At 40.9% G+C, this 18,115-nt stretch overlaps 1 protein-coding gene across 6 annotated transcripts in view; it reads left to right on the forward strand.

Annotated features, from left to right (window-relative positions):
- Positions 1-1,232: 1,232 nt before the first annotated feature.
- BCL9 (BCL9 transcription coactivator) overlaps positions 1,233-18,115 on the forward strand; it is an 89,513-nt gene continuing 72,630 nt past the window's right edge. For 5 of the 6 annotated variants that reach the window (XM_023193423.2, XM_023193424.2, XM_023193422.2 and 2 more), the window contains exon 1: positions 1,233-1,511. The gene's annotated coding sequence lies outside the window, so the exon portion shown is untranslated. The remainder of the gene's footprint in view (positions 1,512-18,115) is intronic. The other variant, XM_023193421.1, reaches the window with a different exon arrangement.

Below are 18,115 nucleotides of genomic sequence, written 5' to 3' on the forward strand. Positions count from 1 at the left end.
TCATTCTTCTTCCTGATCTCAATTGGTCCTCCTGATTTCATGCCATCTGCAAATTTGCACATCCTTTGTGCTCCTTTTTGCTCACATTTTATGCCTTCTTTTACCATCTCATTTACTCTGCATGTTTTAATCTCTCTGGGTTTCCATTTTTCTTCTTTTTTTAATGCAGTGTTGTTTCTCTCTCTCTCTCTCTCTCCACTCCTTTACAGCCCCCACCTCCTCCCTCCACACCAATCAAATTCCTGCTTGTTTCTTGCCATATTCATTATCCTACCTCATTCCCCTCTTATTCCTAGAAAACAGCACGCAGACTCACCCTCCCCTCCTCCAACTCTCAGGCCCACCCTCCATAAATTCCAGCAGCCTGGCAATCAGTAACTTTAGCATCACACTTCACAGCTCTCCTAGTTTACACTACTTGTTACTACGCTCCTTGCTACTGCTCTCTAGGGTTTCTGCTAAAAGAAAAAAAAAAAAGCTTCACTTTAAAAATATCCTGGGTACAAGTTGAACCTACAGTTAAGTTTACTCACACATTTACACATTTCATGATTTTATTGTAACTAGTAGCTCAAGTCCATGCTCATTTATGCAGTGAAAGAAGGCTAGATCCTTAGGAAACAATTTTTTCTCTATTGTAAAGAAGAAAAATCACCTAACCACTGTACAGAAACCCCAGTCCTGGGGCCACCCACCCTCTAGTCTCCCTACTCCCCCAATCTCCAGCTAATGGGACTTTGTTTTTTCCTTTGTCGGGTCATTTATTTCACTTTTCCTGACGCCGAGATGGCCTGAGTCTGTGTATGTGTGCACACGTGTGTGGCCACTGCTGTTCTTCCAAAGGGCTCACCTCTCTTCTGCCATTTTACTAGGACAGAGGAGGCGGCTCTCTGCTCTCGCTCTCCCTCTCTCTTTTTCTCCCTGCCCCCAACTCAGCCTGGGCTTTTTCCTGTCTCTTAACTCCACCAGTGCAGCAGCAACTAGCTGAGCTGCTTGAGAGAGAGAGAGAGTGCGTGTGTGTGTGTGTGTGTGTGTGTGTGTGTGTGTGCGTGTGCGTGTCTGCGTGCGCAGCTAGGCCAAGCCTGCGAGCCTGCCTGTCACTGGAGAGTTTTAGTTTGCATTCAGAAGAAAGGAGGAGGGGAGACAAGAGGGGAGGAGGAAAAGGTGGAGGGGGGAGGAGTAGGGGGGGCGTAGAGAAGGGAGGGAGAATGTCTTGTTTGTGGCTTGTCAGCAATTGCTTGAGACAAGCTTCCATGTGTGAAAGCTACTTGGCATGAATGCCTGGGCCGTACCAAGTGTCACCGCAGCAAGAGGGGGAGTCAGAAGAAAAACAGATCAGACCAGAGCAGACAATAGGCCCCTAAAGTGTTCCCCCTAAGTTGCTTTGATGTTGTCCTGGTGTCTTGATACCAGGAGGCCAGGGATTGCAGGAAAAGGGTCTTTTTTGTCTTCATTCACTTTCCCCCCTCAGTTTCTGAAATGATTCTCCAGAATTTCTCCTCATAAAAAAGGTAAGAGCCCTAACAATTCCTTCTTCGGTGGCAGGCTTGTTCGCCCGTGCCTGGAAGTGGGGGTCTCATTCCTGCGCTGCTCTGGAGGAGCGCTGGGGTCCTGCGATTGGAGCTCCTGCGTTGCCCCTGGAAGTCTTTCAAGGCGCCCAGGGCTGGGGATGGCCCCTCTTTCGAGGGAACCCCAGTAACACGATCTGTGCCTCTGGGTTGGTGGGGGAGAAGGGGTGGATGGAGAGGGGTGGGAGGAGGGTGTGAGTGTGGGAGGGAAAAGAGAGAGAGAGAGGGAGCGAGAGAGAGGGAAGCCTGAAAGAGAGGGAGAGAAGGGCAGAGCCTTCGTTCAGGGAAGCCCCAGCCCAGAGCCCAGGGAGGCCTTGCAGGCTCCAAGCTGTGCATTCTCAGGCTGAGCAAGGGCCGGCCAGGGCTCTGCCGAGTGACTGCAGAGATTGCATCGAGCTTTGTGTGTGCCAGTGTGCCGGTGGGTCTGTGTGTGCATGTGGACTTCCCACACACTGCCCTGGTGTGCCTTGCTGTGAAGGGGAGGCACCCCATCCTTACCACCCCAGCCCAGACTCTCCGAGGAGGAGCGGCATGGCAGGCAAGAAGGGAGAGCAAGAGAACTCTGCCACAAGACGATCCAGAAACTTTTCCAGTCTCAGGAATTCCTCTGGTCGTAGAGACTGTAGAGTTGTGGGGTGCCCCGTGCCTTAATTTCCCCATCTGTAAAATCAAGGGAGCTGATCAGGGATGCTGTATGCCTCCCTGGGATTGAGCGAAACAGAACAGATCACTGTGTCTGAAACGCGTGGAGAAATCGTCAGCTAGAGATGCTGTGGAATCACAGAGTAGAAGTGTTATCATTATTCTTGATCATCATCATCAGGGTAATAAAACCATCATTAAAGACACCCTGAGACAAATAGACTGAGGAGCATAGATCAAGTGTCTGAGCATTTCTAAGGAAACAAAAAGCCTTGTTCCACCTGTTGGCTTCTGTCCTTTTCTCTTGTGTCTTTTCGTTAGATTTATTGGCCGATTTGTACAGAGAATGGGGTGGGAGGGGTTGGGTTTTCCCCTTTCCTCCTCCTTGTACATATTTTTGTTTTAAAGAAGGTCAATGTAAGATGCTTGAGCGAGAAAATGTGCCTCCTGGTATAGTAGTTTATTCAAGACCTTGTGTTTTCTAGCACTGGCAGGGCATGCAGACACATCTGTAAACTCTACCTTGCAGGTTAAAGATTTTTATTGTGGCTTTTAGAGATTAAATGAGATTTATTTACAATTGCTGTTTATCAGAGAGTAAATATCTCACTGTGTGTGTATGAGGCTAAGAATGTGAAGGCTGTTTACTCGCTGGTGGTTTTGTGGATAAAACCTTTTCCTTTTTGAAGTGACATCTTGAGGGATGGAATAGAGGGCTAAAATCCGTGCTTAACATGCATCTTTAAAATTTTTTTTTGAAGAAAAAAATGTCTGCTTATTTTCTTGAGTTGTGGCTTTCCTTTCTTCTGTTCCTACACAGTGATTGTTTAAAGGCTCTCAGTTGTAGCTCTCTCTGAATTCTCTGGGGGAATTCTGCTTTCTTACCTAATTCTAGGTTTTCTGTGACTCTGCTACTTGTCCAAAAAAATCTGTAAAAGTCTAGGAGGCTGTGCCTCCTACCATTCTAACTGCAGATGTTTATCAGATTGACTCCCTGTGATAGCTGGAGATTGAAGCAAAGGGCCAGCCCTGGTTGAGAATATTTATGTGCTTCTCACAGAGGCCTGGAAACCTGACTTCTGAGTGTGGGAAAAGCTGAAGGAAAGCCATTAGTTGGCCTGGATCTGGCAAGAAGGTCCCCCTACATTTAATGTTTTATTAAAATAAGGCTGTATTATATATATATATATATATATATATATGTATATATATACATATATATATGAAAAGTTAATTGTTTTCTACTTTATAGGCAGAGATCTTACCACGGTTGTTCCTGACAAGATTTCAGGGTCCAGATATGTTCCTAAAATGTTAGAATTTAAGGACTGCAAGGAAAAAGAAGTGTTATTCCATCATGTTATAGAAGAGGATGTTAAGGTCCAAAAGAGATAAGCACTGATCTGAGGGGCGCAACAAAGCTGTGGTAACATCTAGACCACACCCGGGGGTTCAGAGTAACCCGAGGGTCTTCATGCCAGGTACCTTTACCTCACACCCACATTTGATTTTACATACTCCAGCACTTGGCCAACCAAAGAGAGGCACCTTTTGTAGTTCTGCTTGCTGTGCTGGATTACAGCAGCATGCTCTGCCCTGCTCATGTCATCAAATAGCACAAATATGACAAACATGGGTCGACAACATGAATTTGCATAAATTCACTCATGTATTCATTTGTTCATTCAACTAATATTTTGGGGATCTTTACTCTGCAGCAGGCAAACACTGGGCACTGAGGATATAGAAAGAGAAAGGCGGATATACCCCTGCCCTCAGGGAGCTTACAGTCTTGTTGGTAAGATCCACATTAACCACATGGTCACATAAACTAGTAATCCTAATATTGATAATACTTATTGAACAGCATGCAAGTACTATGACAGAGTGCATAGAGTTGCATAAGTTATTGACTCAAAGTGTGTAACTAGACATAAGCTAACTGTTCTGTTTCTCTTTGTGGTTGAGTTCCCCTTGCCCCAGCCAACTTCCATTCCTCTAGTGTCATTCCTACTCACAGGGAGCCCAGCAATTCCAAAGAGCAGAAAATTCTCCTTCCGTCTCTCACCGTCCTTCACTCTCTCTCTTTTTCTCAGCACACAGACCAACAAATAATATCTGCTAATCCCCTACACTTGTACTGTGAAGTAACTTCACTCTTGTAGTGAGCAGCCTAACATTGCTACCGGGATAATTCATGTTGACTGTGGTTAGTGAGACTCTGATCTCGTTTTACTGATTCCATCTTTCTTCTAGGGCTGGTACTAAACACTCAGCTGCAAGAGACTCCACCATTATCACTGTCATCTTGGAATTCCAAAGACAATATAATAAAATGACCTTTCCTACCCCTCCCAGCAAGGACTCATAAAGGGAAAAAAACTAAATACCTTTTTAGCAGATCTCTGGTTGTGTTATTAAAATCTGACTGGTTTAGTGATATCAAAGATAGAACCTTTTTTTTCTCTCTCTCTCTCTCTCTCTTCCTTCTATTTGTGGCCTTTCTTGGAAAGAATATAGTGTCTGGTTGAAATGCCAGTCATTTCCACGGAGGCAGATTTGTGTTAATGCTGGCGTCACCATTTTCTACATCGTGTCTTTCTCTAGTACTCAGCGGAGTTTGTCTTCAGTGTTGTCCATCCATCTTTTTTTTAAGATTAATTTAATAGTTTTTTTAGAAGGCACACATGCCCACCCACACATAAATCATAGGTTTGATGCCTATACTTTAGGAACCCACACATAATGTGTGGTTAAGCCATGTCATGAGAAAAATAAGAGTCAGTTCTACATACCCAGCATTGTTACACAGGGATGTGCCCAGCCCACATTGTAGCAACAACCTAAACCGGAGCTTGCCAGCTTGCTGTGGTCTGCATTTGGCACCTGTGGCCAACGCCTCCTCCTCTGAGCGGTATGCACTTCATTTGCAAGTCTTTGATCACTTCCGACATACTCTCCCCCACCCCAAGTGTGTTACTCACCGGGGAGCTGCCTCTTGGGGAGGCATTCTGAGTTGGCATTGGAAGAGTAACCCAAAAAGAGGAGTAATCCAAGTGGGGAGTTAAGGAATGAGTAAAACAAGGATCTGGTCAGGGGGAAGATTTAACAGAACTGGAGAGCCAGACAGCAGTGATGCAGGTCATCTTTAACTCCGGGGGAAGAAAACTGAAGATTGTTACGACATTTTAAAGGGTGCAATGTGTAGGTATTCTGCATAAATAAAAATTCTGGAGTCTCTAGTCCTGCTGAAAGTAAAACCAACACAAGGTGCAGGACCTTTCCAAAACTCATTAGTTACAAATACGGCTTTTGCATGTAGCTTTACTAAAGGGGATTTTGTAGTTTTTCTACTCCCAAGAGACATAAATATAAGATGTACAATGGAAATTTTCTCCATTCCTTTTAAACCTTGACATTTTAATGCACTTTAAAATATCTGCCTAGTCCTCTATTATAACAGCTCTGTGAATTAAATAGTATTGTTATCCTTCTGTTATATTTGAGTAAGGTTATGTGACTCACCCAAGGACTCACAAGAAAATGAGGGGTGAAACTGCTAGCGAATTGAATCTCCCTGTTAGGCCATCTTTGCAAGAGATGAGAAGCAAAGAACAGAGGCAGTCACCATGACATTCAGATTAAAGGTACTGTGTTGACTTGGCATTAAAATAATTGCCTTGGGCCGGGCGCGGTGGCTCACGCCTGTAATCCCAGCACTTTGGGAGGCCGAGGCGGGCAGATCAGGAAGTCAGGAGATTGAAATCATCCTGGCTAACACGGTGAAACCCTGTGTTTACTAAAAATACAAAAAAATTAGCAGGGCGTGGTGGTGAGCACCTGTAGCCCCAGCTGCTGGGGAGGCTGAAGCAGGAGAATGGCATGAACCTGGGAGGCAGAGCTTGCAGTGAGCTGAAATCGCGCCACTGCACTCCAGCCTGGGTGACAGAGCGAGACTCCATCTCAATAATAATAATAATAATAATAATAATAAATAGTAATAATTGCCTTAGTTTTGCCTTCCCCCACCCTTTTTTTTTAAATGGTAGGATTTAAAGTGTTCATGGAAAAAAGGGATCCCTAGTTCTAGTTTAATAACGACATGTTTTCTACAAAGAGCAATGGACCAGCCTCTATCTTTGGTTTTGCCAGTCTATGGCCTAGAAATCCCCATTCTACTTCTCTGGACCTCTCAGAATGAGGGAATCGGGCTAAATCATCTTTAAGCTTCCTTCCAGCTCTGCTATTCAGTGTTTTTCTGATTCTGTGAATAGGATACTTAATGAATCTGGTCTTTGGTCATCTTATATGAAGCCCAATTCAAGAACTATAGTTATTAAAGGGGAAAGGGTAGTGGGTTTTGTGGATATATAGGATTCATTCCTATACGTCTATATCTATCATACTGACTATGTTGACATTTTGAAGTGAAAAGCTCAATAGGAAGAAGTGAGAGTTTAATTTATATCTTTTGGAGAATTTGCCAGTCAGCATGCAGGCACATGTGCAAGAGACTAAAGAACCATTTCCAAAAGAAGAGGCTGTTTTGAATGCATGTTTTTCTGTATAAGTATGAATTTAAAATGGATGGGCACTGGGTACATCTCTTAGCTTTGCTGTTCTCACAGGCTTTTTCATAAAAATCGTGTTGTTTCTTTTTGTATTGTGCTCACACGTTGTTTTGAGGATGCAAAGGAACAGTGTAAGCAACTGTAGTGCTGATGATACATGCTATGTGTTTAACACTATGCTTTTGGGGATGACGGGACCATTGGCAATCTTTATGACATGAAACTCCTGAAAGAGATTATTGAAGACTTGCTGACAGTTACATATGTGTGTGTGTATATAATATATGTGTGTGCATATATATTATATATGCCTTTAAGATATAAGTAATAATCTGCTTCTGAAAGGTGATTGAGGGTGAGACAGAGGGTAGAGAATGAATAATGGTTTCATTAATCATGTCATCTCTATGAGTAATTCCAAGCACTATTCATTTGAAATTGGTTAAACCTTTGAAAATATATAATTTAAAAATTTTACACAGTGGCTCTTAATGTAATTTTTAGAACCCCAGAGTAAATTTTCCTGCCATGTTTTAGGAATATCATCTTGTTTGGAGCAAGGGAAACCAGTTCAAGGTTGCTTTGACAGTTAGTAAACCACTGACTCTATTTTAATTAGTTTTATGTTTTTTCATCTGGAAAAAATAGTATGTAAGATATAATTACTTTCTAGCTGGGAAAGAGGATTTTGCACACTGTATGTAATAATTTTTTGATTTAGAATGTGTCTTTATTCTGGGTTGCTTGAATATCTGACATTGAATATCTTGCTTAATATCATAACAATAATAATGAGTAGATACATAAGAGAAATGTATTATTAACTTTAAAGACAGGAAAACAGAAATAGTTCAGTGAAGTGGACATGCCAGTAAGACTTTTAGAACCTAAGAATGTACTCTGTAGAAATTTGTGAAGTGTTTGGTTACCGATGAATGCTAAACATTACAAAGGGAAAAGGAAAGCATATTCTATATATTATTGTTGCCAATCTAATTTTTAATCATCTAAGTAGTTATCAAAAGTATTCTTAAAGATTCAAAATGCCTTTAGTTTAAAACTTTGGAGAGCTTTAGTAATTCCATGAAAATCACAATCACTCTTTTTCCTGAAAAATACACAAACTCACAACTACCACTAACAGCGTTTGAAGGAAACCAAGCCGTCATTTGCTCAGAAGAGAAACTTATGAACCTTGAGGTAACTTTTTATCTTGGATAATGCTAGATATATTGGACTTTCTGTTATCCTTAGGGCTTGTGTAGTTAGTATACATTTGAGGAGAGAAATTTTGCTGAAGGTCTGTGGACAAGGATCATTCTGAGTGAAGGTTAAGTCCATACTTTCTCCAAGGATGCTTGGATTGGTAGTTTACATTTGAATAGACATCCATGACACACTGGAGTGTTTAAGGCAACCATAGTCTAAAGAATTCAGGACTTTAACTTCTGTGCCAGTGCCCACGTTGCTGGCAAAAAAAAAAAAAAAAAAAAAATGTCTTTTTGCCTTAGCTTTTCCAAGCCAGCTCCAGCTGCTCCTTTCAAGATTGATCCTGGGCATTTCTTCTGGGAAGCCTCCTGGACCCAAACCAGGTCATTCCTGCTCCACCACCTCCTAGTATGCACTTATGTGGCTCTTATCACACTGCACTAGAATCGTCTGCCTCCTGCTCTGGGCTGTGGTCCCTCAAAGGTTGGAATTGTTTGCAGTTTTTGTACCCCTAATCCTTAGCATAGGGTGAAACAGAGCAGGCAATCAATAAATGTTGGTGAATGAATAAACAGTTCACATTGAAATAAAGCTTATTAATGAATTTAATTAAATATACATCCAGAGGCTGAGGTGGGAGAATTGCCTGAGACCAGCCTGGGCGAGATAGTGAGACCCTGTCTCAAAAAAAAGGTGTAAATACAAAAAGAATTGACAAGAAGAATCTTAAATTGCAACCTTGTGTTGCATTAAAAAAAAAGGAAATTTCTCATAGGGTATTCGTCTTCTCTCCTGTTGCAAAGAATAAAATACACAATCATAATAAAGCATTTTGTATACTCTCAAATTCTCTCCTTTTCTTTCTTTCTTTCTTTTTTTTTTTTGAGACAGAGTTTTGCTCTGTTGCCCAGGCTGGAGTGCTGTGGCAAGATCTCGGCTCACTGCAGCCTCTGTCTCCTGGGTTCAAGCGATTCTCCTGCCTCGACCTTCCAAGTAGCTGGGATTACAGGTGTGCACCATGATGCCCAGATAATTTTTGTATATTTAGTAGAGACAGAGTTTTGCCATGTTGGCCAGGCTGGTCTCAAACTCCTGACCTCAAGTGATCCGCCCACCTCAAGGGATTACAGGCTTGAGCCACCACGCTCGGCCTCCTCTCCTTTCTTATGCCCAGCTTTTTCTCCCTAAAGCTTTTGTTTTTCATTTTTCCCATTCTTGGACTTTGTGATTTCCTATGAGTTTATTTTTTATGTCAAAGAATCACAGATGATAAATCAGTTAGTTAAGTTTGCCTATCTTACCTGCTATTTATTGATAATTAGGTAGTGACTAAAGAGGAGAAGTTTCTTCTAGCTCAGAAACAGGAAAAATCAAGAGATCTTTCAGGAAGTCTGGATAATCAGAGGATAGTAAGGTGAATGCCTGACTTCCAGGAATCTGCAGTTGTGACCATCTGAAACAAAGAAGGAGTCACTGTAATTTAATTTTCATTTTCTTAAAAAGGTTTTAAGTGCTAAACCGTCTAGAAAAGGGCTTCTGGTTGCAAAGAACTGACTCACCCAGGTTCCCTCTAGGAAAGTGACATTCATTGTGAAGATGCTCACAGATAGAGCCTGCAATCAGACTTGGAGACCTTTTAGGTGCTGAGGCAGCTCTAGGGACAACCTTCTCGTTCATATCAGTCTGATTCTCTCCCTCTGTGTTTGCCTTACTCAGGCTCTTTCGCTACTCACGGCTTTGATCTTCTAGCTTTATTCAGAGTGAGCTCTCTCAATCTCATAGCTTTTTAATTACACCCCTAATTGTTGCTTCTTTGACTTGTCAAGAGCGCCATGTCCGGAATCTACTCTTTCTACTCTCCCCGCTTCATGGCTTCTCCTCATGGTTTCTTTCCTTCCATTCTTTCAGCTGCAATTTTCCATGATAATTGCTTCCTTCTCTCAGAATTCCCTAATTTAGATTCCCAAGAAAGGATCCAACTAACCCAACTCATCTTTTCACCGCCATGCTTTGTAGGTTCTTAGCTTGAGGTTGGAGCTGTCCATGAGTCAGAAGCTCACCTCTAGTCTAGGGTGCTGTGATAAAGGGAGATGGGCAGGGGTAGAGCGGTTGTCACTTGGTATAAAACTGGACTGTCTTTTAGTATGAACCATGGAAGGGCCATCTTCCCTTCCATGTGGCTGGCAATGAACATGTTTGACACAGCTAATATAAACCCATTATGGAAATCTAGGAAATTAAGGCTAACTAGATTACTAAAAATTAAAATTTTCATGGGTGACAATTAGTACAACTGAGATAAAAAGACCATGGGAGCAATAGCAAATTTATAACAAAAAAAAATTGGGAGAGGGAAGTGTATTAGAGTTAGCTCTTACATGAGAGACGTCATTTCATGTATTTATCAGAAAGCAAGAGTAGGTGAATAGTGAGAGTGAGAATATATTGACATGGATCCCAGAGGCTAGTCTAAAAAGCAAGCGTAGTACTGGAATTGGGGACCAGGATGAGGATAAATAGAAATGCTCAACTCCATAGGGAGCTTCAAAGCCTGTGCTTTCTTCTTGTGCTTTCTTCCTATGCTTCCCTGTTTTGTACTTGATCCAACTTGTCTGTAGCTTCTGGAACAGTCTGTCCTGAACTGGTTATGTGACCTTGGGCTGGTTATTTGTTCTCTCTGAAACTCAGTTCATCATCTGTAAAATAGGGATAATAATTGTTATTTAAATAGCTTGTCTTAAGAATTAAATTAGATGGGATCATATATTTAAAGTGACTGATACACATTACCTGATATGTAAAAGGCGCTCAATCAGTTGTAGCAATTATTCTAGAACATAAGGAGGAAGGAAATGTTGATGGAACAACGTGCTGGGTAAAATTCTGCTTTTTATATCATTTATTCCTTACAACAGTCCTGAGGGACTTGTATTATTATTTCTACTTTATAAATGAGGAGACAGTAATAATAATTGAGTATTTGCTATGTGCCACACACTGAGCTAAACTCTTCCAGGCTTTGTCTCATTCAAACTGAGATAGGTGCTATTAATACCTTCATCTCATAGTTGAGGACACTGTGGTCTAGAGAGTGTAACTTGCCAAACCTCATACAATTAGTAAGTGACCTTTAGAGTATAAGTCTATCTAAAGCTGGGTCGGTCTGACTGCAAAGGATTTCCAAAGTTATATAATTGCTAAGTGACAGAGTCATGGCTCAGGTCTTGTTAAGGGCAGTGCTTCTTCAGTGCACAGCCAGAGGTACATGCTGATTGAATGAAGGATAGTGGCAGACACACACCTATAAGGGTCTCGCATCTGACTCTGAATGCCATGGTTAGACAAGGGTAAGTTTTGGATAGGGTACTGTTATGGTTCGGCTGTTCCCTCCATAACTTAGGTTCAAATTTAATTGCCATTATGAGAGTATTAAGAGGTGAGACCTTAAAGAGGTGGAGAATCCGTAAGAGCTTCACTTTCAAGAACAGATTAGCGCTGTTATCTTGGGAGTGGGTTAGTTATCGACCGAGTGGGCTCCCAATAAAAGGATGAATTTGGCCCCCATTTTCCCTCTGCCATGCCCACGTGTTCACTAACCATGTGATGCCTTCTGCTATGGAATGACCCTCACCAGCTGTGGCCCCTTGATCTTGGACTTTCCAGACTCTAGCAAATAAATTTCTTTTCTTTATAAACGACGAAGTCTGTGGTATCCTGTTATAGCAGCAGAAAAGGGACTAAAGTATAGATTTTTAAAAAGTTTTAATAATTTAAATATGTCAAAATAAGGTCTCTGAGACCTGAGGAAGTGATTTAACAAACATGATAAATATCTGTTGTATGTCAGGCAATGAAAATGAGCTTGGCATTGCGGGGTGCAAGATGATTGAGGCTTGAATCCCTACCTTTAAGGTGCTTTCATCCTGGTGGAGAGAGACAGATATTCACAGAACTAATTATAAAGCATATACCAATGGATCAAAAGAACTGTGGTAGTCACGGGAGAGAACAAATTAATTTGGTGGTGAAGGGAATAATGGTGGAAGGAATTGGGGAATGCTTCATGAAGGGGATGACATTTGCAATGGTCCTTGAGGGATGAATGTGGAAGTACTAGAAGTCTTCTATAGTTTCCTTTTTCTTCACTCCAGTGGTTTTATAAAGGGTGATATAAAGTAGCATTGTAATGACTGAATAATAGATTGAGGCCAGGCGCAGTGGCTCACGTCTGTAATCTTAGCACTTTCGGAGGCCAAGGATGATGGATCAACTGAGGTCAGGAGTTCAAGACCATCCTGGCCAACATGGCGAAACCCTGTCTCTACTAAAAAACACTAAATTAGCCGGGCATGGTGGCGCATGCCTGTAATCCCAGTTACTCGGGAGACTGAGGCAGGAGAATCACTTGAACCCAGGAGGCAGAGGTTGCGGTGAGCCGAGATCGCGCCATTGCACTCCAGCCTGGGCAAAAAGAGTGAAACTCTGTCTCAAAAAATAAAACAAACAAACAAAGATTGACAGATAATAATGCTTTCAAAGATTGGTTTCTTTGAATGAAAGCGGAGAAATATCTACTCTTACTAACCATAAGAACATATTGGCATTTTCCTAGTCTGTACTTTCCCAGAGTTCTATTGAAGGAATCACACAATGAAATACCCTGTTCTGTGCTTTCTAGGTTTGGGTTCTAGAGTTGAACAGCAATCTAACAAGGGCCTATCAATCCCTGGTGTGACCATATGGGACACTAGTGTGAGTTCTTGTAGTACAAAGGAGTACTGAGGTACTGACAGATGGGTCATTTTTTCATCTAATGTTTGAGATTTTAGTCTGTAGTTGGGAATTTCCGATTTTTGTTTTTTTTACATACAATACCAGGCTTTCTGGATTTGGTGGGATTTTTGGAGACAGTCTTAATTTAAAACATTCTGCCTTGTCTCCATAAGTATATTCATGATTGGTAGTCAATATATTCTGGTAGCTGTTTCAAGTTGTTCAGGTATATTGAGTTTTCACATCCTAATCCTGTTTAAAGAGAGCCTAGTAGATGTCTTCTGCATTATGGACTTTATTCACTTGCTGTGACGAAGTGCATACTGACTGGTCTTTACACTGTGAGGTAGAACCCCAGCTAAGCTCTCTTGTTCTGTTTTGGTTTGGTTCTTTGCTCAGCTTCTTTTTTCCCAAACTCTGTAGATGGACATTAGACTCATTCTTCTTTCAAGGTCTGGCTCAAATGTCACATTCTTCACAGTCTTTTTCAATTCCTAAAGCCAGAGGACTCTTGTGTCCATGTTATCTTCTACTTTGCTTAGAATGATCATATTAGCTATACGTGTTCACTGTCATAAATCCCTTACTAGAGAGTAAACCAGAGGGTAAGGATTTAGGTCCTATTTACCTCTGCATCCCCAAGAGCACCCAGCAGAGTTCCTCTCCTTTCAAGTGGTTGTGCTCGAGATGTTTACTGAACCCAACTGAACTGAATTCTTGGCTTCATTGGATTTGCTTTGAGTTTGGTAACATTAATGTCTGTGCCCCAGTTCCCTTTTGGAAAAGAAATGCTGCCTTAAAAATAAAAAGCATCTTAACTGATTTTGGGATGAAAGATACCACGTAATATAAGCAGTAATTGTAATTATTATTAATAAGTATCATTAAAATAGTATGAACTGATAGGATTACTTCCTTTGCTTGCTTTTGCTGGCAGAGTTGGCAGGTTTGGTAAACTAACTGGTCTTTTCCATCTTTAATATCTATGATTCTTTGAAATTTTATGTAGACAAGTGCAAACTAATGTACACTGGAAGGAACAATTGAAACAGCTCATACTCACTGATGGGCTCTGAATTACTCTACTTGTGAGTGCTCAGGAAAAAGATCTCAGATTCATTGTGGATTGCTCAATGGAGACATCTGCTCACTGTGCAGCAGCAGTCAGAAGAATGAATGAGATATAATAGGCTGTATTAACTTTGAGAATGGGATAAAGAATAATGCAGAAAATAATACAGTGTGCATAACTTGGCATTGACTATTTCTGTAATTACAATAAAACATTTTAATGATATACATTGATGTTATGACTTCACCTTAAAATCAGAAATCAGCACTGGGTCCTTTCATTTCAAAGAAAACAAAGCAGAAATACAAAGGATCCAGAGAAAAACAACAGACAGTCTCAAAGACATACAGGGATTTGTCTGTAATGAGAAACTGAAAAGACAAGGACATTTTAATTTTGGGTAAAGGGAAAGATGACATTGTATAAATTAATTTAAAATTAATGAAAATTTCAGAAAATTGCTAGAGCTGGCTTCTGTTTATCCTTAGTAATGGAGGTCAGAGATAGGCAGGATAATCTCCAATCCTCATTTTAGCTATTAGTTGCAGCATCCTGTCCTACCAGTAGTTTTTACAAATGAATAAATATAATACCAGACACGACAGCTCAGGGTTTGTGAAGTGAACATGAGAAAGGCAGTCTGGGCTACTGAGAAGTCCACAGAATTTGGAATCAGGTGACCTGGGTTCTAGTCCTTGCTCCCTGTTTATTGTCTGCACAACTTTGAATGAAGTGTTTAACTTCTATGAGACCTAGTTCCTACATATGTAAAATGGAGATAGTGGAAATAGTTATTTTACAGGATCTTTGGGGGAAATGAGTGAGCTAGTTGGACGTGATGGCTGGACTGTGCAGGTTGAGAATTGGTTGTTGAGAGTGCTTGCCTCAGGGGCCGACATATCTCCAGTCTCTGGTGCTTACACCCCACCTTTCTTTCTCTTCAATCTCCTACTTCTTACGATCTTGGCAAGAGATTTTAGAAGTATAAAACATTTTCTTTATCTCCAGAATCAGCATTCCTACTCCCTTGCTCCCGGAAAGCCTTAAAATAATTTTGCACTCATTTTTATTAATGTATGATTAATTAGAGGTCATCTTATGTAATCTTCACAGCAGCCCCTTGAGGTGGGTACTGCTACTATCCGCATCTTTCAGATGCAGACCCTGAGACATAGAAGACTTGTTTAAGAACACACAGTAATGGCAGACTAAAGAGTCAAACTTACGCTATCATGCCTCTGGGTTGGTTTACGAAGTCTAGAAAACTGAGTCATATGACTATACTGATTTCTACCCTGGGAAGTGACTGGCTTTCCTTGTTTCCCTAGGACCTCCTACTCTATACTTTGGCACCCAACTCAGGACTCACCTGCCCCCACGGAGGCCTAAGCCCTCTCTTCCCCTGTAAGAGATCATCTTGTGTGCCTTCACATCCTGTATTGGAGCTTTTAACGTATTATTTGGTTAACAACAGTAGAAACCCTTATACCTGATTCAGTTAATAATTAGTGACTTAGTTGAACAAGTTAGTTAAGGCAGGAATCATACAAAATGATGGAATCATACTTTAAGCTTTTATTTTAACTTAAAACATGCCTCAGGTTTTTGATGTTGAGCCAAGGCACCATCTTTGGAGTTGAAGGCTTCCTGTTAGACTTCTGAGTCTTGTTTCTTACAGAAGTCACACCCCTGAGGCTTTCCCAACCATTTTGTGTCCCGGGTTCTTTAAAGTGGAGCAAGATCTTAAAGATATTTGTGAGGCAATCAGATTTTCCAGATTTAATGATGTTTTATGGTTGGCTCTCTCATGCCTAAGTTGACAGCACATTTTTTAGTAACTCATTTTTAAAGCCTTTTCTAAACATTCACCTTAGATCTTACAGAAACAACATCTTTTTTGCACTCATATTTCATCACTTCAAGTAAGTTTAATTAAATTATGTAATTACAATCATAGGAAGAACTAGCACAAATAGGCTCGGGAACAAACACTGACTCTTGGTGAGCAGACAGCTCCACTGGTGGGAGCAAGGGCATGAAGGTGTCCTAGAGTAGCCTACTACTAGCAGTGAGGCTCAGCAGATCGAAGGCCTTATGTCTTTACATGTATTTATTTATTTACTTATTTATTTTGAGACGGAGTCTCACAGTGTTGTCTGGGCTGGAGTGCAATGGCTCCATCTTGGCTCACTACAATCTCTGCCTCCAGGGTTCAAGCAACTCTCCTGCCTCGGCCTCCCAAGTAGCTAGGATTACAGATGCCCGCCACCATGCCTGACTTTTTTTTTTTTTTTTTTGTATCTTTTAGTAGAAACTGGATTTCACTATGTCGGCTAGGCTGGTCTCAAGCTCCTGACCTCATGATCTGCCTGCCTCGGCCTCCCAAAGTGCTGGGATTACAAGCATGAGCCACTGCTCCCAGCCTTATTTATTTATTTATTTATTTATTTATATATTTTTTTGAGACGGAGTCTCCCTTTGTCGCCCAGGCTGGAATGCAGTGGTACAATCACAGTCACTGCAACTTTGACCTCTCAGGCTTAAGCAGTTCTCCCACCTCAGCCTGAGTAGCTGAAACTACAGGAGTACATCACCATGCCTAGCTAATTTTTAAATTTGTTTGTAGAGACAGGGTCTCATTATGTTGCCCAGGCTGGTCTTGAACTCTTGGGCTCAAGTGATCCTCCCACCTTGACCTCCCAAAGTGCTGGGATTACAGGTGTGAGCCACTGCACCTGGCCATCTTTACATTTAAGGAGTGAATGGAGACCACAGATTAATGACTTAAGTGTTGGTCACTTGAGACAGCTCCTGCTCAATATGACATCTGTTTCATGTCTTTGCCATAGATGAATGCCTTGAAGGTCTAGCTTGTATCTTTCTAGTTAGTCTCAGAACCTAGTGCAGTGATGGGTATACAGTGGGCTCTCAGTGACCATTGACTGACTAGCTAATTGACCATACTAAAAAAACAAAGCTTGGCTTTGCCACTGCACATCCTCAGACAGGGGTACCGACCAGCAATCCACTGTCTAGAAGTTGAACAAGGGGGAAAGAGACAGAGACAGATCTAGCAAGTGAAATTCTAATATTGCAGGACAAGATGATATATACCGTTAAATAGTTTTAAAATGTAAGGCAGCTATAAAGAAGATGACTTTGTAGTAATATATAATCAACCTGGGTAACTCACTAGCACAAAATAACCATGACACAACTTGCTTGATAACATTTTCTATAGTGGATTAGATATGTTCTTATGTGAGGGAAAAAAATCCTCATTTACAACCGTAATATCTGAGCACAGAAAGTCTTTCTGATGATTATGTTCAAGGCCAGCCAGATCAAGAAAAAATTTCCCTTACAGATATATCCTTGCAGCTTTGAGTTTATTATATGCTTCTTGTGACAAAGTAAAGCATCTTGTATTGAGCACCTGTAGAGGAAAGAAGTCGGATCTGAAGGATATTCAACTTGACAAAGACCTTCTGTGGTAAGTGACTGGTTTGGAAGATAGGGGTTGAGGCTTGGTGATCGCAGGGATATCCTCTTTTCTAAGATAAAGCTGGCAAACACATTTAGCTTTGTGCTCAATGGATGAATTTCACATTGAACTAAAATATACTGAGCAAGCAGAGTTGGAAAGTTGTCGAATATTTACCCTACCGTAGGAAATGGGATGAGAAAAAAATATATACATGTGTATTTTATATATGCATCTGTAGAATAGAAATAATCTTCCATAGGATCTGGTGGGTGCAAACTTTCTCATTAATTTTCCATATTGGAAATCTGTAGGCTCCTTCCAATTATTAATTATTTAGGACCTCTCTGTTCCTCAAGAGGTTGTGAAACAGTTGTCTAAAAAAGGAAGGATGAAATTAACATTGTACTGAGTACTCGTGTGTCAGCCATTATGCTAATTATTTAATATATGTCATCATATTCCTTTGAATATAAGTTGCCATTGATTTTTGTAAGACCCACATTAGTTTATGTGTCACTATGAAAGAAAAAAAAATACCAAATCAAACTGTATGTATACCATACATACCATCAATGTTAAAAAATGTGCATCTTAGAATCAGTGAGATATGGTATGCCATTTAATTCTCCCAACAACCCTTAAACTAAGTAATAATATGGGTAGATGAAGAAAGTGAGGCTTGGAGAAGTCAAGTAATTTGCCTAAAGTCAAATAGCATGTAAGTGTCAGAGCTGGGGTTTGACCCAGATTAGTCTGTCTCAAAATCCAGTAAACTGTCCTTAGTACCATGCTG

This window comes from Piliocolobus tephrosceles, chromosome 1 (genome assembly GCF_002776525.5).
Source record: "Piliocolobus tephrosceles isolate RC106 chromosome 1, ASM277652v3, whole genome shotgun sequence".
Lineage (NCBI taxonomy): Eukaryota > Metazoa > Chordata > Mammalia > Primates > Cercopithecidae > Piliocolobus > Piliocolobus tephrosceles.